Source organism: Oryx dammah, unplaced genomic scaffold, assembly GCF_014754425.2.
Source record: "Oryx dammah isolate SB20612 unplaced genomic scaffold, SCBI_Odam_1.1 HiC_scaffold_27, whole genome shotgun sequence".
NCBI lineage: Eukaryota > Metazoa > Chordata > Mammalia > Artiodactyla > Bovidae > Oryx > Oryx dammah.
The window spans coordinates 119,417,366-119,444,911 of NW_024070211.1; the positions used below are offsets into that span (position 1 = coordinate 119,417,366).

The 27,546-nt window shown below is 39.7% G+C and overlaps 1 long non-coding RNA gene across 1 annotated transcript in view; it reads left to right on the forward strand.

Moving 5' to 3' along the window:
- Nucleotides 1–26,291, forward strand: part of LOC120853980 — a 65,842-nt gene extending 39,551 nt beyond the window's left edge. The window contains exons 2-3 of the long non-coding RNA XR_005718894.1: nt 5,365–5,477; nt 26,259–26,291. This is a non-coding gene — a long non-coding RNA (uncharacterized LOC120853980). The remainder of the gene's footprint in view (nt 1–5,364; nt 5,478–26,258) is intronic.
- The last annotated feature ends 1,255 nt before the right edge of the window (nt 26,292–27,546 follow it).

Consider the following 27,546-nt stretch of genomic DNA (forward strand, 5'->3'; position numbering starts at 1 on the left):
GCTTCCTGATTACGCAGAGCTATCAGTGAGAGCTTAGGACTTTTTTGAGGCTTTCCTCAGTACTTACACAGTCCTGAATACAGTCTTTCCTGAGTGCAGCTCTGCACATAAATGACCTTCTTTTCCAAGAAAATGTCAGAACTTTTAAAAGCCCCATCAGTTCAGTTCAGTTCAGTTCAGTCACTCAGTCGTGTCCGACTCTTTATGACCCCATGAATTGCAGCGTGCCAGGCCTCCCTGTGCATGACCAACTCCCGGAGTTCACTCAAACTCACATCCATCGAGTCGGTGATGCCATCCAGCCATCTCATCCTCTGTTGTCCCCTTCTCCTCCTGCCCCCAATCCCTCCCAGCATCAGAGTCTTTTCCAATGAGTCAACTCTTCATATGAGGTGGCCAAAATATTGGAGTTTCAGCTTTAGCATCAGTCCTTCCAATGAACACCCAGGACTGCTCTCCTTTAGAATGGACTAGTTGGATCTCCTTGCAGTCCAGGGGACTCTCAAGAGTCCTCTCCAATACCACAGTTCAAAAGCATCAATTCTTCGGTGGTCAGCTTTCTTCACAGTCCAACTCTCACATCCATACATGACCACTGGAAAAACCATAGCCTTGACTAGATGGACCTTTGTTGGCAAAGTAATATCTCTGCTTTTGAATATGCTATCTAGGTTGGTCCCATATGGACATCTAATTTCTAGTGTTTCCTTTTATATTTTCTGGTAAGCCTCTTGATTTCCCCAACTGTTATCACTACTTCAGGTAGCTGCAATCTTAAACAATTGCCCCTAATTATTTTAGACAAATACCACCCCTCCCAAAGGGCTTTTCTCATTGAGTAAGTTCTAAATCAGGTGAAATAAATACAAGTCCTTTAAGTGGTGGTTTTCAGGCAGCTGTCAGGCAGATCAACTAGCAATAATTCTCTGACTTTGTGGGGAGCCCTAAATTCATTCTGCTCCACCAAGTGACTGCTAAACTGAAGATTTTCACAGTAGATTGCAAAGCTGTTGGTTTTCAAGGATATCACAGAGGTGGTAAGAGCAGATGGGGACAGAGCAAGTTAAGACACCACAGAGTTCACTGCTTTTTACCAAGATTGAGCCAGTTTTATTGAATGAATATTCCTTGGATTATTACAGACCATTGGTTAATTTTCTGAGTTTTGAAGGAGCTGATTTTGGGGGATTTTCCTATTGCTCTAATTGATATTATGAAAAAATTTTATACCATGGATATATTTTATATCTTCATCCATGTTAAAAGGCACAAAAATGATCTCACATTCAGTATAATCTGTAGAACTGCCAATAAGTGGCTTTTTGGTTTATATTGCAGATTGGCTTCAAGTAGAAGACACAAATAATTATTTTATCTCACTCCCCTCACCTGTTATTAATGATAAAAATGGGGAAATTGAGGCTCAAGGCCATACTACTTCTCTGGGGATGAGCAAAAATTAGAAGCCAGTTCCTCTTTCCTCCCAACGCTGTGCTTTAATATACTGCATTAAATATGTTTATTTACCTTTGTAATGTGAAATAAGAAGTGTCAGAATCTTTATTCTCAACAAGATTGAGGCAAGCAGCTCTTCACTCCTTCATTGGAAGTTTGACAATTAATCTAAGTCTACTCAGGAACAGTGGGAACTCAATCTCTTTATCTCTGCAGGTTATGACTCGTTACCATTATTCAGATTTTTTTTTTAGGTTACACAGTTATTAGGCTACTTTTCAAGTACATGTTTCATTTGTTACTAAGAAAGCAAAGTTCTAGTATTGTCAGCTCATCGCACTTCAAATCCTAGATGTCAGGGAACACATCAAAACCTAATTCAGGAAAGACAGACATAGATTCTTATATCAAATATTTAAGACCAGCCACAAGATACACTGCAGTTCTCTTTGAAGGTGAAAGTGTTAGTTGCTCAGTCCTGTCCAATTGTTTGTGACTGTAGCCCACCAGGCTCCTCTGTCCATGGAATTGTCCAAGCAAGAATACTAGGTGGGTTGCCATGTCCTCCTCTTTGAAGATCTCAAATTGCACCCATCTCTAGAATGACTTCTTGGGTCATCTTGTTTCATCCCTTAAATATACAAACTCCTAATATATATAAATATAATTTTTCCTAATTACTAAATATATTTTCCTAATTACTAAAATTATTAAAAATTAGATTATTTAAAATAATGTGATTGTATTGGTAATTATTTAAATCACTTATTTTTACTTAATGATGTGCTGTGGTATGTTTTATTCATTGTATCATTTATTGCTTGATTTTCACCTCAGGGTAAGATGTGCCCAAATATAGAAAGTATTACAAATGAATGCTTATTTCCAGTTACCTATAAACAACATAGGGTTAATATAATGCTTCCAAAAGTATAAGCTTAGTAAATAAGAGAAATGAATAAAGTTTCCAAAAGTTAGGAAAGCTTGTACCAGGTGCTATCTTGCTGAATATGGAGACTAGTTCATTCAATAGTCAAATGAATATTTGAGTGCCCAAGATACTCCAATGAGAGTTCTTAGCTCTAGGGATAGAGTTGAGAGCAAAACAAAAATCCTGTGGCTATGGCATTTATATAAGAGTGGAATAAACAGTAAATATACAAGCAAGTAAATTAGAATGCAAAATCAGGTGGTGATAAATGCTAGAAAAAATTATAACAAGTTATGGGGTTAGAGAAGAGTTGGTATTAAGAGGGTTGTCTCTTAGGAAATGACATTTGGGTGGTACATGAACATAGTGAGGGAATGAGCCATCTGATTTCCTGGAGAAAGATTGTTTCAGGAAGTAGTTACAGTGATTATAAAGATTCTGAGGTAAAAAAGTGAAACTGGTAAAAAGGCCAACAGAGTGTCATGAGCAAGGAGAAAATGACAGGAAATGGAAGTGAGAATTTAAACTGAGCCTGATAAAGTAAAGACTAAGATTTTATTCTGAGTGTTGGAGAACTACCACACAGTGTCCAGGAGCTGGGTTCAGTTCAGCCACTTAGTCATGTCCAACTCTTTGTGACCCCATGGACCGCAGCATGCCAGTCTTCCCTGTCCATCACCAACTTCCAAAGCTTGTTCAAACTCATGTCCATTGAGTCAGTGATGCCATCCAACCACCTCACCCTCTGTTGTCCCCTTCTCCTCCTGCCTTCAATCTTTCCCAGCATCAAGGTCTTTTCCAATGAGTCAGCTCTTCGCATCAGGTGGTCAAATTACTGGAGTTTCAGCTTCAGCATCAGTCCTTCCAATGAACATTCAGGACTGATCTCCTTTAGGATGTACTGGTTGGATCTCCTTGCAGTCCAAGGGACTCTCAAGAGTCTTCTCCAACACCACAGTTCAAAAGCATCAATTCTTTGGTGCTCAGCTTTCTTTATAGTCCAACAATCACATCCATACATGGCTACTGGTAAACCATAGCTTTGACTAGCCGGATCTTTGTTGGCAAAGTAATGTCTCTGCTTTTTAATATGCTGTCTAGTTTGGTCACAACTTTTCTTTCAAGGGGCAAGCATCTTTTAATTTCATGGTTGCAGTAGCAGTGATTTTGGAGCCCAAGAAAATAAAATCTGTCACTGTTTCCACTGTTTCCCCATCTATTTGCCATGAAGTGATGGGACTGGATGCCATGATCTTAGTTTTCTGACTGTTGAGTTTTAAGCCAACTTTTTTACTCTCCTCTTTCACTTTCATCAAGAGGCTCTTTAGTTATTCTTTCTGTTCTGTCATAAGGATCTGGGTGATGTGATATAATTTTCATTTAAAAATATTTTTCTCTGGCTACTATGGGGAGAACTGGCTGTTGATTTACCAGAGCAGAGGCTGAAGGCTTCTTGGAGTACCGGGTGATGAATCCAAGAGAGAGACATTAGGTTAGGGCAGGGTATTATTCAAATCTAATTCTATCAATATTCATTTGATGGGTTTGAAGAAAAGTTATGACACCAGATTTTTGACATAAGATGCTTTATGGCAGTAACTACTGTGATAAGAATCTCTAGAGGAAAACCATGTTTGGCAAGGGGTAGGGAGGTGAATCAAGAGCCCAGTTTCAGATTTTCAAGGATTGAAACACCCATTAGACATTTTAGTACAAAGTATTACAATTCAGAGGAAAGATTCATTCTGTAAATAGAAATCTGAGGGTCATCAGCACATAGAATGTGTTGAAGGCCATTGGAGTGGATCGAATCATCTGCGTAAGGGGTCTATAGCATTTCAAGGTTGGGGAGATGAAGTTCCAGCAGAGAAGACTGAGAAGTAGAAACCATATAGGTAAGAAAAAAATCAGAAATATATGGTGTACAAAATTCCAAGTTTAAAAAGTATATATATATTTAAAGGAGGAGACAGAGATGATCTGTATCAAATGACACTGATAGTTTGAGCTAAGAGAGTGAAAGGAGAGCAGAAAGAGGTGAGGGTAGAGAGATGAGACTGGGCCTGATAGAGAGTATAGCATGCTTTTATGATGATGTCCGTGATACAGACAGAGAAGACAATGGCACCCCACTCCAGTACTCTTGCCTGGAAAAGCCCATGGGTGGAGGAGCCTGGTGGGCTGCAGTCCATGGGGTCGCTGAGGGGTGGACATGACTGAGCAACTTCACTTTCACTTTTCACTTTCATACATTGGAGAAGGAAATGGCAATCCATTCCAGTGTTCTTGCCTGGAAAATCCCAGGGATGGGGGAGCCTGGTGGGCTGCCGTCTATGGGGTCGCACAGAGTCCGACACGACTGAAGCAACTTAGCAGCAGCAGTGATTCAGAAAAGAGGAGCAAACCATGACGTAATGAGAGAGAAGAGAAAGGAGATAATTGCCTGAGGAAAGTTGTTGACTAGACAGAGTTGGGACACAGTGTGTGAGAGAAGTTGGTCTATGTAGAACATGGACAGTGAATCCACTGTGTCACCGCAGAGGCAAAGCATACAGTTTTAGAGATGCTGGTGGGTTGGAAGATTTGGTGGCAGAAGATGAAGAACGACTCTTCTAATTCATCTTTTTGATGGAACAGGAATGTCATCTGCTCTGAGAACAGTTTATATTTCTCTCTCCCTCAGCAGACTCTTGGTCCAAGTTAGAGATTTTGTTTTCTTTATCATTAGCATCTGACCCAGTACCCAGCACTCATTAAATACCTCATGAATGATTGTAAAATGTAAATGAATTAAAGTGGGTTTCATCTTTACTTTGTAGGCAATTTAAATGTGTTTAACGTCTATTTTATTGGAGTAGAGTTAAAGATAGTGTTTATAGAAGGCTGATTTTGAATATCTTTCCTCCAAGCCAGATTCTCATGTGCTGGCATTGGTTTTATTTTATTTTTGTTCTTTTTGTTTGTTTGTTTTGTTTTAGAAGTCAAGGGCAAATGATTCTCTCAGACCAGTTGGAGACTATGTATAGACAAAACATTCAACGGAGTATGTCCAAAGAACCAGAATTTTCCCCTTTTCCACTGATATAAACATGTAAGTAGCTTATAACATTGTCAGTGACGATCCTAACTTGTAAAAATATGCTTTAACAATTTTCCAGGTGAAAGGTGACATGGAATGTGAAAATTTTGCCTGTTTTGAAAGGAATCTCAAAGAAGAGTGAATAGCAAGTAAATCATTGTACACATTTTTCTATATTGACTTGAGGTTTTCTAACAAAGTTTTCTTAGCCTCAGGACTTGATAGTTTAGTCTGGATAGTTCTTTAATTCTTTGTTGTAGGGATGAAAGGGGAAGTTGGGGCGACATTCTGGGCATTGCAGGATGTTTGTATGTTTGACATCTGTCCACAAAAGACAATGGCACCCCTCTCAAGTGTAGGCACTGTCAGTGTCTCTAGACATTGTCAAATGTTCCCTGTAGTCAGAGTGGGAAGTGGGGGAGAAAATTGCCCTGGTTTGAGAACCACTGCTGAAGGAACGACGGCTCAGCTAGTAAATATGCCTGCAATGCAGGAGACACAGAGATGCAGGTTTGATCACTGGGTCAGGAAGATTCCCTGGAGGAGGGCATGACAATCCACTCCAGTATTCTTGCCTGGAGAATTCCATGGACAGAGGAGCCTGGTGGGCTCCAGTCCAGGGGGTGGCAAAGATTCGGACATGACTGAAGTGACTGAGCATGCACACATTGAAACAGCCCAAACAAAAACTCTTCTGAGGACAGTTTTGTTGGAGTTTTTATTTAATGAGGGCATGGTTAGGAATGTATAATCATAGGGATGGCAATTAAGACAATTCTCATTTCACGTGCACAGAATACATTATAAAACATGCAAAGCTAAAGACTCATCAGTTAGAATATAGCCATAGCTGTCATGCGGAAGAGGAACTCAGTTGCCTGAAGTATATTACCAGAAGGCAGACCTATGAGGAATGGTGCTAATTATAGAGAGATACAGTTTGATATGTGATAAGGACCATGGTTTTTATGATTAGCAGTGTTTAAAAAGAGAGAAGTGTCCCAGAGTTCCCTTTCAATTGCCAATCAAGCCGAAATCACATGGTAACATTTTAGGAATGTCACAGAGGGAGAGAATATCACTGAGCATTGGTTGGATTTGAGATTCCATTCAATCTAGGGAGTCCAGAAAGCACAGGAGGACCATGCTGCTGCTGCTGCTGCTGCTAAGTTGCTTCAGTCATGTCCGACTCTGCGATCCCATAGACGGCAGCCCACCAGGCTCCTCTGTCCCTGGGATTCTCCAGGCAAGAACACTGGAGTGGGTTGGCATTTCCTTCTCCACAGGAGGACCATGGGAACATCCAAATGAAGTTGTATCTGACAAAAGAGGTAGAGAATGAAAGCAAAGGAGCCATAATGGGAAACAGCAACGTCAGACTAGTATTGCAAAGAGTAAGGCATTCATCTTCAGCAAGCACAGCTCAGGGAGGAGGGCAGAGACAATTCAGATATGAGTGTCTTCGCTTTGGAATTCTCTGTGACTCTAGCCATGTAATCTGAGGCAATTCCTTGAACTGTTTGATGGTGGCTAAGGATCCTTCCTTCAATCCATCCTCACTCCTTAATGGCAGCCTTTGCCACTTTTCAGGTGTTAGTGCAAAGGTTCTAAAAATTCACTGGGATGCTTTTCATCCATGCATGCTTGTGAGACCCTTATGCAGAGTTTGCATTTCCTTAAGTCTCTGTGAGCTGGTGATTTATTCATTTTAAATAGCACCCTTAGAAATTCCAATACAGGTGAACCTAGGGTCATCCCTTTGAGCAACATTGTTTCAATGGAAGGGGGTGTGTAGTTCAGTTTGCTCTCTGACCCCTACCTGAACCCTGTAAATTTTTGTAGTTTTCCCAGGAAAGATTATTTTAAGAAGAGCAGTTAGACTACCCACACTAAGTATTGGGCCTCTAATCTAAACTTCACTACTGGTATTCCCTTCCCAGATTTGACATTAAACTCAAAGAGTATGGCGATGTTTTTCTGGAAATGTCAGGTGTTTTTTTGAGGGGGAGGGTGGTTAGGGAATTGCTTACTTTTTGGTAATAAAAAGATTCTCTCTGATGGTGCTAACCCTAACCCTCCATATCTGGTGACTGTAAATTCCCAAGCTCAAAAACGTCTGATAGTCCTAAAAGAAAATGTTTAGAAATTCTTAACATGTCAGTGCCATTACTAATAGACCCATATAAGCACTAATCTCCTCAGCTGGATTACTCATTCAGAGTAACACATCTGAAAGAAACTCCTCTGAAAACCACTAGAGTGTCAAACAAACCAGGGTAATTAGAGATGTATGTCACTGTTTAACCACTTAGACTAACACCTTCTCTTTCATATTCTGGGAGTGGACAAGTTCTTATATTGAATGCCTTTGGCTGTATCCAGGTGTTACCAGAAAACTGGCATTCAATGGGGAAGGCATCTGTGGGTATAGTGGCACCTGTGGTTTCGTTTGGTAATCCTGAACCCTGATATTCATTTTCATATTCCCATCTCTTTCATCTGATACTTCCTACCTCTTCATTAGAATCGCAACCCTGTCATCCTATTTTCTTGTTAAAATTCCTTTTTTGTATCTGCTTGATTTCACACCCTAATCCTTGCTCAAGCCTGAAGAAGTATAATTTGACTATCACTCATCTACACCTGACATTATTCTCCTGTGATACTCATGAAAAAGGCCAACAAAGGGAATATTTGTTCCTTGGCTTCATACATCATTGATTCAGAGACAGACTTATTATGAGGCTAGTTGATCTTAAGCTCAGATCCCTCTTTTGCTTGGGTTGCTTCCAAGGATCAGAGATGACCTTAGCAGTGTATTCATATGGCATATGCTTTAAAAATATTTGCAGACAAAGGCATTTTGACTATTCCCAGTGAGAATTCTATATCCTACTAGGATCCTAATTCTATCCTGTCCTATATGACAAGATTTGTGTGACTACAGAAATTTTGAGGATGTAAGCAAGGGAAGTAAACTCAAGGATACATTTAGTTTGGGTAGACATATTATTTTGTAGTTTAGGAGATATATTTATGAGGTATGTTATCACATCTGTGAATCAAAGTAGGGTTTGCTTCTAGAAGTTTTCCACTGTACCACCTCACCTGGTGTCTTCTCAGAAATGTGTAGGATTGGAGGTCATATCTTGATATGAACTTGTCCCAGAGATCCTGTTGTGGGATATATGTGGGAAGACAAGAGAAACAAGGGTAGAAATGTATAGAGTCAGAGTTATCTGTGGTAAATCCTTCCAAAAAGCTGATGTGTGCAATTGTAAGCAGAAGATACAGCTTTTACTGATATCAGGTCTAAACAGAAGTTTCTCTCCCATCAGAAATATTTTCAATAATGAGTATCAATAATTACAAATATACTATGCATATTGGCCTTCCCAGGTGGCTTTAGAGATAAAGAATCCACCTGCCAATGCAAGAGACATAAGTGGCATAGCTTTAATCCCTTGATTGGGAAGATCCCCTGGATGTAGGCATGGCAACCCATTCCAGTATTCTTGCCTGAAGAATCCCATGGATAGAAGAGCCTGGTGGGCTATAGTCCATGGAGTCCCAAAAATTGGACATAACAGAAGTGACGTAGCATGCACACACATACTATGCATACAATAATTTAAAGAGACCATTAAATTTATTAGAATTGCTAATATAGAAAGCACAAATCTGAGGTATTAAAAAGGGTACATGTAAGCGTGAAGATAAGATAATCACGATGGTGTGATCGTTCACCTAGAGCCAGACATCCTGGAATGTGAAGTCAACTGGGCCTTAGAAAGCATCACTACAAACAAAGCTAGTGGAGGTGATGGAATTCCAGTTGAGCTGTTTCAAATCCTGAAAGATGATGCTGAGAAAGTGCTGCACTCAATATGCCAGCAAATTTGGAAAACTCAGCAGTGGCCACAGGACTGGAAAAGGTCAGTTTTCATTTGATCCCAAAGAAAGGTAATGCCAAAGAATGCTCAAACTACTGCACAATTGCACTCATCTCACATGCTAGTAAAGTAATGCTCAAAATTCTCCAAGCCAGGCTTCAGCAATACATGAACTGTGAACTTCCAGATGTTCAAATTGGTTTTATAAAAGGCAAAGGAACCAGAGATCAAATTGCCAACATCCACTGGATCATCGAAAAAGAGAGTTCCAGAAAAACACCTATTTCTGCTTTATTGACTATGCCAAAGCCTTTGACTGTGTGGATCACAATAAACTGTGGAAAATTCTGAAAGAGATGGGAATATCAGATCACCTGACCTGCCTCTTGAGAACCCTGTATGCAGGTCAGGAAGCAAGTTAGAACTGGACATGGAACACCAGACTGGTTCCAAATAGGAAAAGGAGTATGTCAAGGCTGTATATTGTCACCCTGCTTATTTAACTTATATGCAGAGTACATCATGAGAAATGCTGGGCTGGAAGAAGCACAAGCTGGAATCAAGATTGCCAGGAGAAATATCAATAATCTCAGATATGCAGATGACACCACCCTTATGGCAAAAAGTGAAGAAGAACTAAAAAGCCTCTTGATGAAAGTGGAAGAGGAGAGTGAAAAAGTTGGCTTAAAGCTCAACATTCAGAAAATGAAGATCATGGCATCCGGTCCCATCACTTCATGGGAAATAGATGGGGAAACAATGGAAACAGTGTCAGTCTTTATTTTTGGGGGCTCCAAAATCACTGCAGATGGTGACTGTAGCCATGAAATTCAAAGACACTTACTCTTGGAAGGAAAGTTATGACCAACCTAGATAGCATATTGAAAAGCAGAGACATTACTTTGTCAACAAAGGTCTGTGTAGTCAAGGCTATTGTTTTTCCAGTGGTGATGTATGGATGTGAGAATTGGACTGTGAAGAAAGCTGAGTGCCAAAGAATTGATGCTTTTGAACTGTGGTGTTGGAGAAGACTCTTGAGAGTCCCTTGGACTGCAAGGAGATCCAACCAGTCCATCCTAAAGGAGATCAGTCCTGGATGTTCATTGGAAGGACTGATACTGATGCTGAAACTCCAGTACTTTGGCCACCTCATGTGAAGAGCTGACTCATTGGAAAAGACCCTGATGCTGGGAGGGATTAGGGGCAGGAGGAGAAGGGGATGACAGAGGATGAGATGGCTGGATGACATCACTGACTCGATGGACATGAGTTTGGGTGAACTCTGGGAACTGGTGATGGACAGGGAGGCCTGGCGTGCTGCAGTTCATGGGGTCGCAAAGAGTCGGACACGACTGAGTGACTGAACTGAACTGAAGTGTGAAGAGCCATGTTTTATACATTTCAATTATCAATAGTAAATAAAATAGTTGTCAATCTATTATATTAAAGACTAAATTGTCATTTTGTTTTCTCTATGAAAAATGGTATCACAAAATTATGTTTATATGAAAAGGTAATAAAAGTATAAGCTGAAAATTTTATGAAAAAACTCTTTAGATTGTATGTCAGATGTTCATTAAAGTTTTATTATTATCCTAGAATTTGTGTTTTTGAGCTATTTGTCAGTCTTTTAAAATTTGTGATTGTTATTTTTTTCCTCATTCTAAGTGCATGTTCATTCTTTTCTGCCAAATTATATATTTATTATTTATTTTTCCTATAAAAGGTCATTAAACTGTAAGCTTTAGGTCAGGTAAAACGTGGGTGTGTCCTTTGGATATATGTTCTAACAGTTTTCAGACTTAGTTTCCTGTGAGGGAAAACTGCTTGCTGGCCCCTGGATGGCCATTGTCTGGTTGGTAAATAGGGACTGGGTCATAGAGAAGATCTGGATGCCTCAGGCATTACAGCCATTTCTAATATCCTTCTCCAAAGTTCACCAACACCAGAATTCGAGTGCCATATTAAATTATGAAATACTTTGTAATAATAGTATAAGGGTTTTCATTTATATATGCCTTTGCAGTTTATGGATATTTATATTTACCTTGCTACACTATATATTCAAAACAGTTCTGCAGGATATCACAAACTCAGTAATATAGAGACCACTCCTAGAATCCTGATTTCTAGCCTAAGTGATTATTCCCACTACATTATCTGGTAAGGGGCACAGTGAAATTTTGAACAAATGTGCCAATTTTAGTGGCAAAATTTATTAAGTCCTTTCTAAATGATTCCAGGTAGACCTACTTCTCAGTGTGTGATCTACTTTCCTGGCATAAAAATAAATTACTGTGAACTCTTGACTCACATTCTATCTCTAACTGAATCTGTTGATATTTTGTAGGCAAAATCAAAATTACACGATTCTGCCTTAAAGAACTGAGAGGTATGAAAATGGATGAAAAGATGTACTTCATAGGAATATGAGAGCTTGCCACAGTGGTAAAGAATCCCCCTGTCAACACACAATATATAAGAGACACAAATTTGATCCCTGGGTTGGGAATATCCCCTGGAGGAGCAAATGGCACCCTACTCCAGGATTCTTGCTGGGAGAATCCAATGGACAGAGGAGCCTGGAGGGATACAGTCCATGGGGTTGCAAATGAGTTGGACATGACTGAGCTTCTGAACACATATCGGGATATGGCGTTGAATAATATTTAATGCTAGATTATCTTTCCTGTTGAATCCATCACTTCTAAGAATGACTATGACAATAAGAGCAAGATGGAAGTGAAAGTAGGGGACCAAGAAATTCATAGTTGACATGAAACCCCTCAGTAAACCATGCTCCCTACCAAGGTCTCTGTCTTTAACACCCTGCTATCTTCCCAAACCTCATAGTAAATCTGCAGCCTTTTGACTCTTTGGGCATGAAGATACTGCATAGCATCACCACTTGACATCAGCCACCTCATCATTCTCTCCACACTTGTGATTTGTTCCCCTTACTCTCTGGGGAGCTATCCCTTGGTGCTCTTCATACACACACACACGCACACACGCACACACACACACGCACACGCACACACACACACACGCACACACGCACACACACACACACATACATGGAGGTAGTTGGTGGTAACTTTGCATGTTTTGTCACTTGTACTTCCTTATTTTGATATCTCAAGGAAGTTGCATACCCCTTAAAATTAATGGACTTTCCTTGGCTTTGGTGAAATTGTACAGTGTCTATGATTTTATGGGGCTTTAATCCACCTGCTACTATAAAGAAAGCTGAGCACCGAAGAATTGTTTCTTTTGAACTGTGGTGTTGGAGAAGACTCTTGAGAGTCCCTTGGACTGCAAGGAGATCCAACCAGTCCATCCTAAAGGAGATCAGTCCTGGGTGTTCATTGGAAGGACTGATGTTGAAGCTGAAACTCCAATACTTTGGCCACCTGACGCAAAGCGCTGACTCATTTGAAAAGACCGTGATGCTGGGAAATATTGAGGGCAGGAGGTAAAGGGGACGGCAGATGGTTGGATGGCATCACTGACTCAATGGACATGGGTTTGGGTGGACTCTGGGAGTTTGGTGATGGACAGGGAGGCCTGGCGTGCTGCGGTTCATGGGGTCGCAAAGACCCAGACACACCTGAGTGACTGAACTGAACTGAACTATCAAAGCTAAGTAAGCTGGCAGATACACTTGACGTGTAAAGTCATAGAAGAAGGGGGGAGAGAGAGCACTAGGGCAGTGGTAAATATAATATGGTAAAAAAAAGAGAGAGAGGACGAATAAGTCAACATGATAACATCCTACAAATAAAATAATTTGCCCTTTTGGATCTCAAAGCTGCAAGATTCCCAGAAAATTGTCATCTTCTTTCTCCCTGGACCTCCCATGCCTGTCATGACTTTAAGTCCTGTAAGGAGATCTAAAAGTGACCTTTTCACCTCCATACCTAACAGGATGCTTTGTGTACTCTATTGAAGTCCTAACCTGGCCTCAAAGTACTTTCCCATCTCTTTCCCTTTTTCTACATACTTCTTTCAGGGTAACTTCCCAACATTACTTCTCTGTTCAGTCTATTCCCCTGAAGAATGTCTCCCCATTGACTATATTGCCTTAATGTTTTTACACTTGGCAGGAGTGCAAAGATCTCAGTGATGTCATGCCACCACTTGCTCACTCTCTTTAATTTTACTGTATCTTCCAAGTAAAGTTGGACTACTTCCTGTTCCTGGCAAGTTTCGGTTCCCCGGGGCTTTGCCCTTTTAATCTGGCTGGAACACTTTCCCTGTGTCTACATTGTAGGCAACCTCATTGTTCAGGTATCATCTTAAATGTTACTCCCTCTAAGAAACATTTCTACTTTAAAATGAAATAACTGTCCATTACTCTCTCATGCCACTAGGCACAGTCTAACCAATACTGGAGATATCTGTGTACTGGCTTTATTTCTATAAGTGAAGTGAAATGAAAGTCACTCAGTTGAGTGTGACTCTTTGTGACCCCATGAGCTATACAGTCCATGGAATTCTCCAGGCCAGGATACTGGAGTAGGTATCCATTCCCTTCTCCAGGAGATCTTCCCAACCCAGGGATTGAACCCAGGTCTCCCGCATTGCGGGCGGATTCTTTACCAACTGAGCCACCAGGGAAGCCCTTATTTCTGTAAGAAGACTGTAAGCTTTATAAGACTTGGGCATGCATGCTGAGTTGCTTTAGTCATGTCCGACCCTGTGCAACTCTATGGACTGTAGCCAGTCAGATTCCTCTGTCATGGGATTCACCAGGCAAGAATACTGAAGTGGGTTGCCATTTGGGAGTGTTGTAATAATTTTTATGTGTTTATGGTTTATAGAATACCATGTACATATTAGGCACTCAACCAATATTATTTATGTTTTACAGCTAACTGTAAAGCATGAACCAAGTGACTGGAGCAACTCAGAGAAAAAGAGACAGCTAGGCCAATTGCTGTTGTATTAAGATATATATATACATATATATATATATATATATATACACACACATATTTATATACTTTTATATACGGAGACATAAAGACATACAGGAAGAACTAAGGCTGTCTGAAAATACTTCATCCCGGTTCATTTCATGCACATTCTTAAAGATCATTCTGTATATTCTGGTACTTCTGAAACTCTCTGCTTGCCTTCCAAATCCATTTAGCACAGATACTAGCATCCTTACAAACTGTTGAGAGGTCACAGGAAGGCACCTGTAGGATAAATTGCTTTAGGATCCTCTCCTGTCCCCCCTGCCCCCCAATACTAAGGTAATCGTGCTGGATCTGATGTGATTACTTTAGTACCCAGTGAATATACTCCACAAAACATCATTCATCTTGAACTGAAGTTCACCATAATATGAGGTCAGAAAGGGCAGAAACTGTGGAAAGTTTTCCATGAGGGATCAAAGCTATATACTTAGCTGAGCTATAAAGCAGTACTATGGCCCAGAAAAGCAAAAATGTCATCTTGTAATTGACTTCAACTTTCTTTTTCATATCCTTTACTAGATAGAGCAGATTTACTGTGAATCTGAACGAGCGTGGCTGACACTTCAGAACTTCACATTTGTACAGGCCAGAGCAATATTGTATTTGTAATTTTGTGTTTTCATACTTCAAACACCACTTCAAGTGTCACAAAACATTGATGTTTCTATATCTTCTTCTGTGCATGATTCTAATTTTGCTAATTGTTTGAATCTGTGGCAATTTAGTTGATAGAAAGGAGTTAGTAACCTTAAGTCTTTATTTTGATGGGGCAAAAGTCCACATGGGCTTCCCTTTCTATGCCTTTTATTAAACATTTATCAGTACAAAAACAGAAATAACGGACACGTAAATTGGCAGCTTTAATAAAGTGGCAATTAGAAAATAACCTGTTTTCATTAAAACCAGGAAGAAAGCAATAATTTGTACCAAATTTAGGGATATCGTTTCAATATGCAGATGACACCACCTTAATGGCAGAAAGAGAAGAGGAGCTAAAGAGCCTCTTGATGAAGGTGAAAGAGGAGAGTGAAAAAGCTGACTTAATATTGTAATTAACCTCCAATTAAATAAATTTATATTAAAAAAAACCCCTAAAATCATGGCATCCAGTCCCATCACTTTACAGCAAATAGATGGGGAAACAATGGAAACAGTGACAGACTTTATATTCTTGGGCTCCAAAATCACTGTGGATGGCAATAGTAGTCATGAAATTAGAAGATGTTTGCTCCTTGAAAGAAAGCTATGACAAACCTAGACAGGGTATTAAAAAGCAGAGACATTGCTTTGCTGACAAAGGTCCATATAATCAAAGCTGTGGTTTTTCCAGTAGTCATCTATGGATGTGAGAGTTGGACCATAAAGAAGGCTAAGTGCTAAAGAATTAACGCTTTCAAATTGTGGTGTTGAGAAGACTCTTGAGAATCTTCTCCCTTTGACTGCAAGGAGATCCAACCAGTCAATCCTAAAGGAACTCAACCTTGAATATTCATTGGAAGGACTGATGGTGAAGCTGCATCTCCAATACTTTGGCCACCTGATGCAAAGAGCTGATTCATTGGAAAAGACTCTGATGCTGAGAAACATTATAGGCAGGAAGAGAAGGGGACAAAAGAGGATAAGATGGTTGGATGGCATTACTGACCCAATGTTCATGAGTTTGAGCAAACTCTGGGAGATGATGAAGGACATGAAAGCCTGGTGTGCTGCAGTCCGTGGGGTTGCAGAGATTCAGACACAACTGAGTGACTGACATGAAAATAGTATGCATAGCAGACCAAGGACCACAGGAAGGAGGATAGACATTGACAAAATAGAAATGCTGTTATAGGTGGTGATTGAGAGAAAAAGTGTGCAATATATTTGATCAAAGGCTGATTTCACTAATAGCTGGGAGCCTATTTTCCTTGGGTCTTTTGTGTTTCTGCCAGTCTTATGTACGAGGCATTAACTATGTTTTGTTCAGGACTAATTTTTTCAAAGATGCATGACTAGCAAATATCCTTGGAAGATAGAGATAGTGTCTCCCTCCAAGGCGAAGAACAGGCATGCTTATGGACGGGTTTCTTTCCTGTAGTACAACCCACTGTACGTGCAGACATCATCGGGCACCCCGAAGGGATTTGGAGGCAGGGAACTGACACAAATATGCTGACACTCATGAGGCCTCCTGTGATATGAGAAATAGTGCCCTTTGTCTCTGATCTAGGTATCTTGTGTCTTCTTCTAGTATCCACAAAACTACAGTAGACTAATTGTTTGCTTGCAAATAGGACAAAATCTCAGATCTTCACAGCCCTTAACAGTACCACACTGTGAGTTTATACAACTTAATAAAAACACAGCCAAATAGAAAAAGGGACAACTTTATAATGAATACTTAGTAGAAATAGTAAAATGTAACTATACTTGAATATCTTTGTGTGCTCAGTTGGTCAGTTGAGTCTGATTCTTTGTGACCCCATGGACTGTAGCCCACCAGGCTCCTCTGTGCATGTGATTCCCCAGGCAAGAATACTGGAGTGGATTGCCATTATCTCCTCCAGTGGATTTTCCCGACCCAGGGATCAAACCTGCCTCTGCTGCGTTGACAGGAGGATTCTTTATCACAGAGCCACCTGGGAACATCTTGACTAATCAGGAAATATAAAAATAATATTGAAGTCACTTTTTAACAACCAGATTGTCAAAAACCAAAAATAGGAATAAGTCAGATATAGAGAAGAAATGGAGAAACATACCTGCATTTATGGTGGATGTAAAATGTAATTAAATAGTTCAGAAAAAATTGTACCTATTTGGCCAGTCATTCTACGTTTGGAAGCTATCAATGGGAATACAGTCTCGAATGTATTTGTCTATGTGTGTATGCATACACACACACACACAAACACATATAAATAAATAAAAATATATGTATATGTGTGTCTGTCTGTGTGTGTGTATCTTGTATACACATATAGATACTCTTTATAATAGCATTGTTTGTCAAAGTAAAATCTGAAAACAACCTGGATGCTCTCCAATAGAGGAATGTTCAGATGCAAATAGTTTATTCTACTATGAAGTGGAATGAAGTTATGAGGAAAATATGTTGATCAGTATGTGCTAACTTGAAAGAATGCACTGAAATACTGTTATAAGAAGAAAAATTATATATGTAATATAAAAGTGACCCCATTTTTATTTAAAAAATATATATACACACATACAATTACTTTATTGTGAGCTTCCACAATAGACAAGTAAGGTTTGGGTGTATTCAGTTCAGTTTAGTCACTCTGCTGCTGCTGCTAAGTCGCTTCAGTCATGTCCTACTCTGTGCAACCCCATAGACGACAGCCAACCAGGCTCCTCCATCCATGGGATTTTCCAGGCAAGAGTACTGGAGTGGGGTGCCATTGCCTTCTCTGAGTCACTCAGTCATGTCCAACTCTGTGACCCCATGAGTGAAACATGCCAGGATTCCCTGTCCATCACCAATTTCTGGAGCTTGCTGAAATTCATGTCATCTAGTCGGTGATGCCATCCAACTATCTTATACTCTGTTGTCCCCTTCTCCTCCTGCCTTCAGTTTTTCCCAGCATCAGGGTCTTTTCCAATGAGTCAGTTCTTTGCATCAGGTGGCCGAACTATTGGAGTTTCAGCTTCAGCATCAGTCCTTCCAATGAACATCCAGGACTGATATCATTTAGGATGGGCTGGTTGGAACTCCTTGCAGTCCAAGGGACTGTTAAGAGTCTTTTCCAACACCACATTTCAAAAGCATCTATTCTTTGGTGCTCAGCTTTCTTTACAGTCCTACTCTCATATCCATACATGACTATAGGAAAAACCATAGCTTTGACTAGACAGACCTTTGTTGACAAAGCAATGACTCTGCATTTTAATAGGCTGACTAGATTGATCATAGCATTTCTTCCAAGGAGCAAGAGTCTTTTAATTTCTTGGCTGCAGTTACCATCTACAGTGATTTTGGAGCCCCTAAAAATAATGTCTGTCACTGTTTCCACTGTTTCCTCATCTATTTGCCATGATGTGATGGCACTGGATGCCATGTTCTTAGTTTTCTGAATGTTGAGCTTTAAGCCAACTTTTTCCTCTCCTCTTTCACTTTCATTAAGAGGCTCTTTAATTCTTCAATTTCTGCTACAAGGGTGGTGTCATCTGCATATCTGATGTTATTGATATTTCTCCTGGCAATCTTGATTCCAGCTAGTGCTCCATCCAGCCTGACATTTCACATGATGTACCCTGCATATAAATTAAATAAGCAGGGTGGCAATACGTAGCCTTTATTTACTCCTTTCCCAATTTGGAACCAGTCTGTTGTTCCATGTCCACTTCTAACTGTTGCTTCTTGACCTGCATACAGATTTCTCAGGAGGCAGATCAGGTGGTCTGGTATTCCCATCTCTTTAGAATTTTCCACAGTTTGTTGTGATCCACACAGTTAAAGGCTTTGGCATAGTCAATAAAGCAGAAGTAGATGTTTTTCTGGAACTTTCTCGCTTTTTCGATGATCCAGTAGATGTTGGCAATTTGATCTCTGGTTTCTCTGCCTTCTCTCTGCATTCTCTAAATCCAACCTGAACATCTGGAATTTCATGGTTCAGGTACTGTTGAAGCCTGGCTTGGAGAATTTTGAGCATTACTTTGTCAGATGAGTGCAATCGTGCAGTAGTTTGAACATTCTATGGCATTGCCTTTCTTTGGGATTGGAACGATAACTGACCTTTTCCAGTCCCAGGTCCATTTTTGAGTTTTCCAAATTTGCTGGCATATTGAGTGCAGCACTTTCACAGCATCATCTTTTAGGATATGAAATAGTTTAACTGGAGTTTCATCACCTCCACTAGCTTTGTTCATAGTGGTGCTTCCTAAGGCCCACTTGACTTCTCATTCCAGGATGTCTGGCTCTAGGTGAGTGATCATGAAGATCTTTTTGTAAAGTTCTTCTGTGTATTCTTGCCACCTCTACTTAATATCTTCTACTTCTATTAGGTCCATACCATTTCTGTCCTTTACTGTGCCCATCTTTGCTTGAAATGTTCCCTTGGTATCTCTAATTTTCTTGGATGTACTGGATTTCTAATTTTCTTGGGTGTATTATTTAACCCCAAAGTGACTGCAAATTGACTTTCTATGCTATGCAAGAAACTAACAACTTGTACTGACTTAGTATCTCATTGTCAATAGCAGCCTGATCCAGAGTCGAGTTTTGCTTTGGATTCAAACAGACTGGAGTTCCCATTTTGTTTGGATAGCTGACTAGCTGAGTGAACTTATGTCATTTGGTCTTTCTTAGACTCAGTTTTTTTAATCTGTAAATGGAACAAACAATAGTACTTATCTCATATATTTGTAATAAGTGATTTTTGTAAAGTCTATAATGTAGTAGCACAGTTCTGTTAGAGTCAGTAACGATGTTGACAATGAAATCACACACTTACTGAGCATTTATTATGTGACTGGGCTCAGTACATGGCACCTGTTTGTTTCATTTTTCTTTTTCTCTTGCCTTTTTTAAATAGCATTTTCCTCACCTAGTTGTCTATAAAGGTACCTCAGATTTTTATATGATTTTGTCACACCAGCCTGGTCAAATAATAATGGAATCAGAGCCTTGGGGTGATCATAAAGCTGTGTGTCCATTGAGTTGCCCTACCTTCAGTGAAGGATATTAGAACTGCAGCCAGTAGATGACCTAATGTGTGAGGAAAACCTCTAGCAGTGCAGCTAGGGAAACATTAGCTTGTTTACAATTTGACAACTAACACAGTGGTTATATTTTACAAATGAAAAAAAAAATCACCCCACACCTTCCTTCAGTAAAAGCTACCGTTTCATATCACACTGAATGCAACAAAGCCCTAAAAAAATTTTAAAAGGCAGTCAGCCAAGTCTTTATTGCAAGAACATCAGAGAAATGAACCCGCTGAGCTATTTACTGTCTGCTTAAATTTCTCAACTATCGATCCTTGCAGCAGAGAAGCTATTTATAGATCCTATGTCTCCTTTAAATCCTTACCTCATAGGAATCTAGCTAGATTGGGAAAAGCCCCGTTTTGTTCAGGATTGCATAGTCTGCCTGCAGAACACAGTTTTGAACTAATCAGGAGTCTGATTACACTCCCTGCAACTAATCAAGCATTAATGGTTTCCATGTCAGCATTTAATGAGCATTTCCTTTGGATTGATAGTCTCCACTGCTTAATTCATTTACCTACAATTTTTGATCACCAGTTTAGGCCAAGATGTAGGTATTTGTTTCCGAGGCCATTGGGATGACAGTTAGAGAGAACAATGGAACAATTAATGTGACTTAAAATTTGAGCTTGGGAAGCTGGCAGCCTAAAATATGAAAATAAATCTGCCCCTGCAAACGATGTGTCTCAGGGAGCTGAAATTGTTGTAGAAACCAATTGAAATCCTGGAGAGCAGGGATGATACCACAGGCACTGTCTCTATGCTTTTGGTACTCAGGCCAGTGCTGGGCTCCTAGTGCCAGGGGAGAAGAAGGAAAGAGGAAAATGCCCAACCAAAATGTAGCAGAGTAAGACATTAATTAAAACATCCCTTTCATGCTGGAAACCAAGCTGTAGATTCATTTAAGTGCCAGAGCTTCCTTTAAACTTTTTCTAAAACCAACGCGTTTGATGCTTTATTTCATCTGAGATAGAATGTCACTGTCTGGGGATGGAATTAGTGCAAGTGTCCTTTCTGTTTTATTCAGAAGCCTTCTCAATCCCTCATCAAGTGACAACTTGAAGAGCTATTGAAAGGAAAGTTGCATGTGCACAGAACTAGAACATTTCTTACAAGGAGCTAAGAAGGTCAGCAGGGATTTCAAGGTTAGATGTGCCTTCTCCCATTTTCTTGGGACCCTGAGGTAGAAAGTAATTTATAAACTATAACACTTCTCAATAAATTGCTTGGCTTTGGGAGTATACCACCTAAGCATTCTAAGGGAAAATATTTTAACTATTTTTTTATTTTTAATTTTACTTTATTTTACTTTACAATACTGTATTGGTTTTGCCATACATTGACATGAATCCACCACAGGTGTACATGAGTTCCCAAACATGAATCCCCCTCCCACCTCCCACCCCATATCATCTTTCTGGATCATCCCCGTGCACCAGCCCCAAGCATCCTGTATCCTGCATCAAACATAGACTGGTGATTCATTTCTTACATGATATTATACATGTTTCAATGCCATTCTCCCAAATCATCCCACCCTCTCCCTCTCCCTCAGAGTTCAAAAGTCCACTCTACACATCTGTGTCTCTTTTGCTGTCTCACATACAGGGTCAACATTACCATCTTTCTAAATTCCATATATATGTGTTAGTATACTGTATTGGTGTTTTTCTTTCTGGCTTACTTCACTCTGTATAATCGGCTCCAGTTTCATCCATCTCACTAGAACTGATTCAAATGTATTTTTTTAATGGCTGAGTAATACTCCATTGTGTATATGTACCACAGCTTTCTTATCCATTCATCTGCTAAGGCCAGCTTTTAGTTACTCTTTCAGATTTTCAAATATAGTAAGATAAAATCTCAAGGCTTTTAATTTCAGGATAAATTGTTTAATTAGTTTATTTTTCAGTACATGAGGCTAACTATATAAGATGTCTAGGGAACCTAGAAATTTTGAGTGGCCTGGTCCAGATGGAAATACAGGCAGAGGAAGAACAGTGGGCAGAGAAATTAGGAAATAAAATAGCATCACATGGCAGTTCAGATCCCAGACTCAAGAGCAAGATGATACCATATATCTGCTCTTTAAAAATTCCCCAGTCTCTCTAGGGCTTGATTTGCTCATTTATAAAATATGGATAATAGTAGTATCTTCTTAGAGTTGTTTTTAGGATTAAATTATTTAATTAACCAATGTAAAGCTGTTAAAAATATACCTCATACACATTAAATACATTGTAGCAATTATTGGAAGACATAAAAATGTCAGAAATAAAGACAAATATCCAAATGGCTATCACTTGTTAAATGTGATGAATTTGTGTTGCCTCTAAATTCACATTAAAAAAAACAGACAGGACTCTTGTAGCTCTTCCATTCAGGAAGACCCTAGTTGGGTAACTGCTAGTGCAGATTTAGGGACATCAGAAGAAGGTACAGGATGTAAAAATCATAGTCATCTCCAGGGCCTGGATGTTTCAGTTCAACAGGTAGTCATGGGAAATGCTTGCCCATTCCCAAGAGTCACTGGGCAAGCAGCAGAGGTGGGCTCAACTGGGGAAGGAATGGAACAGTAATTCTCAATCCTTGTTTTGTGGCCATTGCTTACCATCTCCCCTTTACAATTGTGTTTCCAAAATGACAGGGTGTAGCATGTCTTTGTGTTCAATCGATGATGGCTTTGGTCAACGTCTGCCAGAGTGAATGTGGGACTGAGAGTGCCCTGTGACCTGGTAGAGAGCAGAGCTGATGTTTCCTGTTCAGAGGTGCAGGTAGCAGCCCCAAAGGGAGGTCAGCTAGTTGCTTGTACCTGGTCTTCTGAGGAAAGTTTAAAGGGGGCCAGTTGCAAACAGTGACAGAGCTGAAGAACAGCATGGTGCTTTCATAAAGCATGTGAGATCTAGCTATCTGGTAGTTGTGATGGTTCATTGTGGTTGACTTTGGGAATTTTGAATCCCTCTCCAAAACATTTCCCCCTCATCCACACCCTCAACTGTAGTTCCTCAGAGGGCCAGGAACAGAGTTAGCAATCACCAGACTCCTTGCCAGGAGTACTCTTGCCTGGAAAATCCCCTGGATGGAGGAGCCTGGTTGGCTGCAGTCCATGTGGTTGCTAAGAGTTTGGCACTACTGAGCAACTTCACTTTCACTTTTCACTTTCATGCATTGGAGAAGGAACTGGCAACCCACTCCAGTGTTTTTGCCTGGAGAATCCCAGGGACAGGGGAGCCTAGTGGGCTGCCGATTACGGGGTCGCACAGAGTCGGACACAACTGAAGCAACTTAGCAGCAGCAGCAGCAGACTCCTTGCCAAGGCTGCAGGTGTGGTTTGTAGGTCACCAGGGAATCTTTGGGCTTCCCTGGTGGCTCAGCTGGTGAAGAATCTGCCTGCAATGCAGGAGACCTGGTTCGATCCCTGGATTAGGAAGATCCTGTAGAGAAGGGAATGACTACCCACTCCAGGATTCTGGCCTGGAGAATTCCATGGGCTATATAGGGAATCTTTAGTATGCGAACGCAGTCTTTGTGCATGTGAATTGGCATATTTGTTATGTTTTGTGTCAAAACAAATATGAGCCCTTTCCTGATATCTATTCTCTCCTCTAAATCATTTGCAAAAGGGGTTGAGAAAAGGAAGATAATTATAAATTATTTTTTTACTATAAAGATGTAGAGACTTGGGGATATAGAAGGGGTGGGAAGGTGAGCATTTTCCTAAAATTTTCACATGAAACTTTTGTCTTAAGTAATTATTGGTTAATAGATTACTTTTTTGTAAGTGTACCTGTGCTCAACTGCTGAATTGCTATTAATTCTGATGGACTATGCCATTAATGGAAATTAATATATTCACTTAGGAGCTATTTTCTTGAATGGTATTTATGGCAAGCATCCATTAGAAAAACCAGAGGTCTTGCACTTGCCATGATTTTGAAGAAAAAGTTTTGCTGAACATAATTACAGTTATTTTTTTCTTAAGAGGAGAGCTTAGTATTAAAATTTTTGTGCATGTTCCTGTATTTGTTTATGTCTAAGCAATTCTATGAAGTAATTGATCTGTTTTGATTAATATAAAACTGTGACTATATTGATAACTTGAAATATATACTGTATATATACATATATATATGTCAGAAGTACTTAAAATGAAAAAAAGAGTTTTATAGCAAACATAAGGACAGTAAGAATATATTTGCTGTTGATGTTTTCAGAGCAGAAAATGAAGAGGAGAGTAGGGCTTACTTAAAGCAACAGGAGCTTCAATCATGCTGGAAGACTCAGGTTCTTGGTCTTAACTTAGGAACTTAACTGAAAACTTAGCCATGTCTCTGAGCCTCATTAAATTTCAGACTTTATCTATGTAAGTGAGAATACTAGTATCTCATTCAATCATCCCACCAAGTGTTTGTGAAGGTTTAGCAATACAATATATATGAAAGCACTCCATAAATACATGGCGTTGTTGATCTAACTGTGGCCTTTGGGGCCCTATTTTCTTCTTGATATCAATATTTAGGTTTCTCTGTTTTAAAATTTACTTTTTATTACACAAGGAATATATGAATATATTATCATGGAAATATGAGTATTATCATAATATATAGAAAAGAAAATGGAAGATCCTTGACTTACCTATCTCCAAATCTCCTTTTATCTTTAGTGGTGTCACTAAAGATAATTAACAGTTTGAATTTCCTTTCAGAAACTTTCTAAACATACACATGTACATACACACACACACACACACACACACACACACACACATGTATATGCATGCTATGGCATACAATTTTAGTTCACGTGATTTGGATCAAAGGTTTATTTCTAACTCATAAATTTACCTTATTAAAAGGGTTTTTTTCCCCTAACGTAAAATGTGACATAATTAGCACACAGTTGTTTCAGGTAGAAGATTGATTGTGAAAGGTTAAAAGAGTACTTGAAAGGTGGAATGGGTTTGGTACCTGTAAATACAAAACCCATACACAAATGAATGTATTTCAGTTGTTGTCATGAAACCCCATTGTGTTAACAAATGGGAAATAACACTTCATGGCAGCCGATCTAAAATAATCTCTATGTGATGAGTAGCACTGGCGGGTCTGCCAAGATGCACCGATTCTCAGTGTGATCACATAGATTTCATTGGTCACAAACAGAGAAAAGCACGTGATTGCTCTGAAATCGATGCGGCTTTGCCAGCCCAGAAATCACAGCTCAGGCTCTGTGATAGCAGACTATCACACCTGCCAGTTGACAGGTGTGCACTAAAATTTATGAAAAGCTTTTCTAGCCAAGCCATCGGCTGCTGAAAAGAATGGTGGATGCCTTGAGCCTTGACATTTATTACAGCTTTGCCAGCATATCTGTCTTGTAGAGTGTGATTTGAAAAACGATATGTCTAAGCATGATCTTAATAAGCTCATTTGTTCTGGGATCTCATTGTACTTGTGCTTGCTGATAGAAGAGGAGAGGGCCAACAATATAAATAAGGGAGGCTTCCTCGGGAAACAGCTCTAGCTATTTCAATATGGAGACAGTCTGATGTTGAACATTGCCAGTTCCCTGTACCTAAGGGAGGAATTACAATGCTGCTTTGAGATGAGAAGCTGCAGTTCTTTAATAACCTTGATTTCACTTAGCTTGGTCAAAAACAAATTAAAGCACATGATGAATATTCTGGTAAAGATCCAAATATATTAATGTTACCCAGGAAAGATATGTCTTTAAATATATATTTTTAAACAACTTTGCATTTTCTTATTAACCACCCATTTATAAAAATTCAAAATACTTTGTATATTTCCTTACCCATTGTCAAAATACCCTTGGAGGCTGAAGATGGGGCCAGGATCATCCCCTATTGGTACAGGATGGACAAGAAAAAGCTAAAATGCTTAAAACAGTTTTCCCAGCCTTGTATCATGACCAGCCAACACATTTCTTGATTTTCAGTGTACTTTTTTCTGGATACATATAAGCCTTAGTCCATACTGCCTATATTTGAAGATATTTTCTTTGATAAATATACTTGCCTATTAAGATACAATAGTTATTTAAATGAGGATAATAGAATATTAAAAACATTATTATGTTACCAATACAGACAATATTTCTCATCCACAGAAAACTCAATCTTGTTTTTCTCTTACTACTAAAGAAGTATTTCATTTAATAAAAGTACTGTTTTTCTTTTTCAACAGAGCACTGTTTACAATAGCTAGGACATGGAAGCAATCTAGATGTCCATCAGCAGAAGAATGGATAAGAAAGTTGTGGTACATATACACAATGGAATATTCAGTTCAGTTCAGTTCAGTTGCTCAGTCATGTCTGACTGCGACCCCATGGACTGCAGCACACCAGGCCTCCCTGTCCATCACCAGCTCCCAGAGTTTACCCAAACTCATGTCCATTGAGTCAGTGATGCCATCCAACCATCTCATCCTCTGTCATCCCCTTCTCCTTCGGCCTTCAATCTTTCCCAGCATCAGCGTCTTTTCCAATGAACCAATTCTTACTCAGCTATTAGAAAGAACACATTTGAATCAGTCCTAATGAGGTGGGTGAAGCTGGAGCCTATTATACAGAATGGAGTAAGACAGGAAGAAAAACACCAATACAGTATGCTGCTGCTGCTAAGTCGCTTCAGTCGTGTCCGACTCTGTGTGACCCCAGAGACGGCAGCCCACTAGGCTCCCCCATCCCTGGGATTCTCCAGGCAAGAACACTGGAGTAGGTTGCCAGTTCCTTCTCCAATGCATGAAAGTGAAAGTGAAGTCTCTCAGTCGTGTCCGACCTTCAGTGACCCCACGGACTGCAGCCTTCCTGGCTCCTCTGTCCATGGGATTTTCCAGGCAAGAGTACTGGAGTGGGGTGCCATTGCCTTCTCCACCAATACAGTATACTAACACATATATATGGGATTTAGAAAGAATGTAATGATGACCTTATATGCAAGACAGCAAAAGAGACATAGATATAAAGAACAGACTTTTGGACTCTGTGGGAGAAGGGGAGGGTGGGATGATTTGGGAGAATAGCATTGAAACCTGTATATTACCATATGTGAATAGATGATCAGTCCAAGTTTGATGCATGAAACAGGGCACTCAAAGCTGGTGCACTGGGACAACCCAGAGGGATGGGATGGGGAGGGAAGAGGGAGGGGGTTCGAGATGGGGGACACATGTATACCCATGGCTGATTCATGTCAATGTATGGCAAAAACCACAACAATATTATAAGTAATTACCCTCCAATTAAAATAAATTAATTTAAAAAATATTTTTCTTTTTGCTATCTCTAATGTCTTTATTACAATGCAATTAGCATATCCTTTCCTGCCCACATTTATACCTTACAATCTCAGCCATCTAGAGGACTAGCCCTTCTGGTGAAAATAGATAACTTTTTAAAAGACTCAATTAACAAAATTAGAGAAAGAACAGAGTTACAGAGACAGAAAAGAAGTCTGTTAAAAGACTGCAA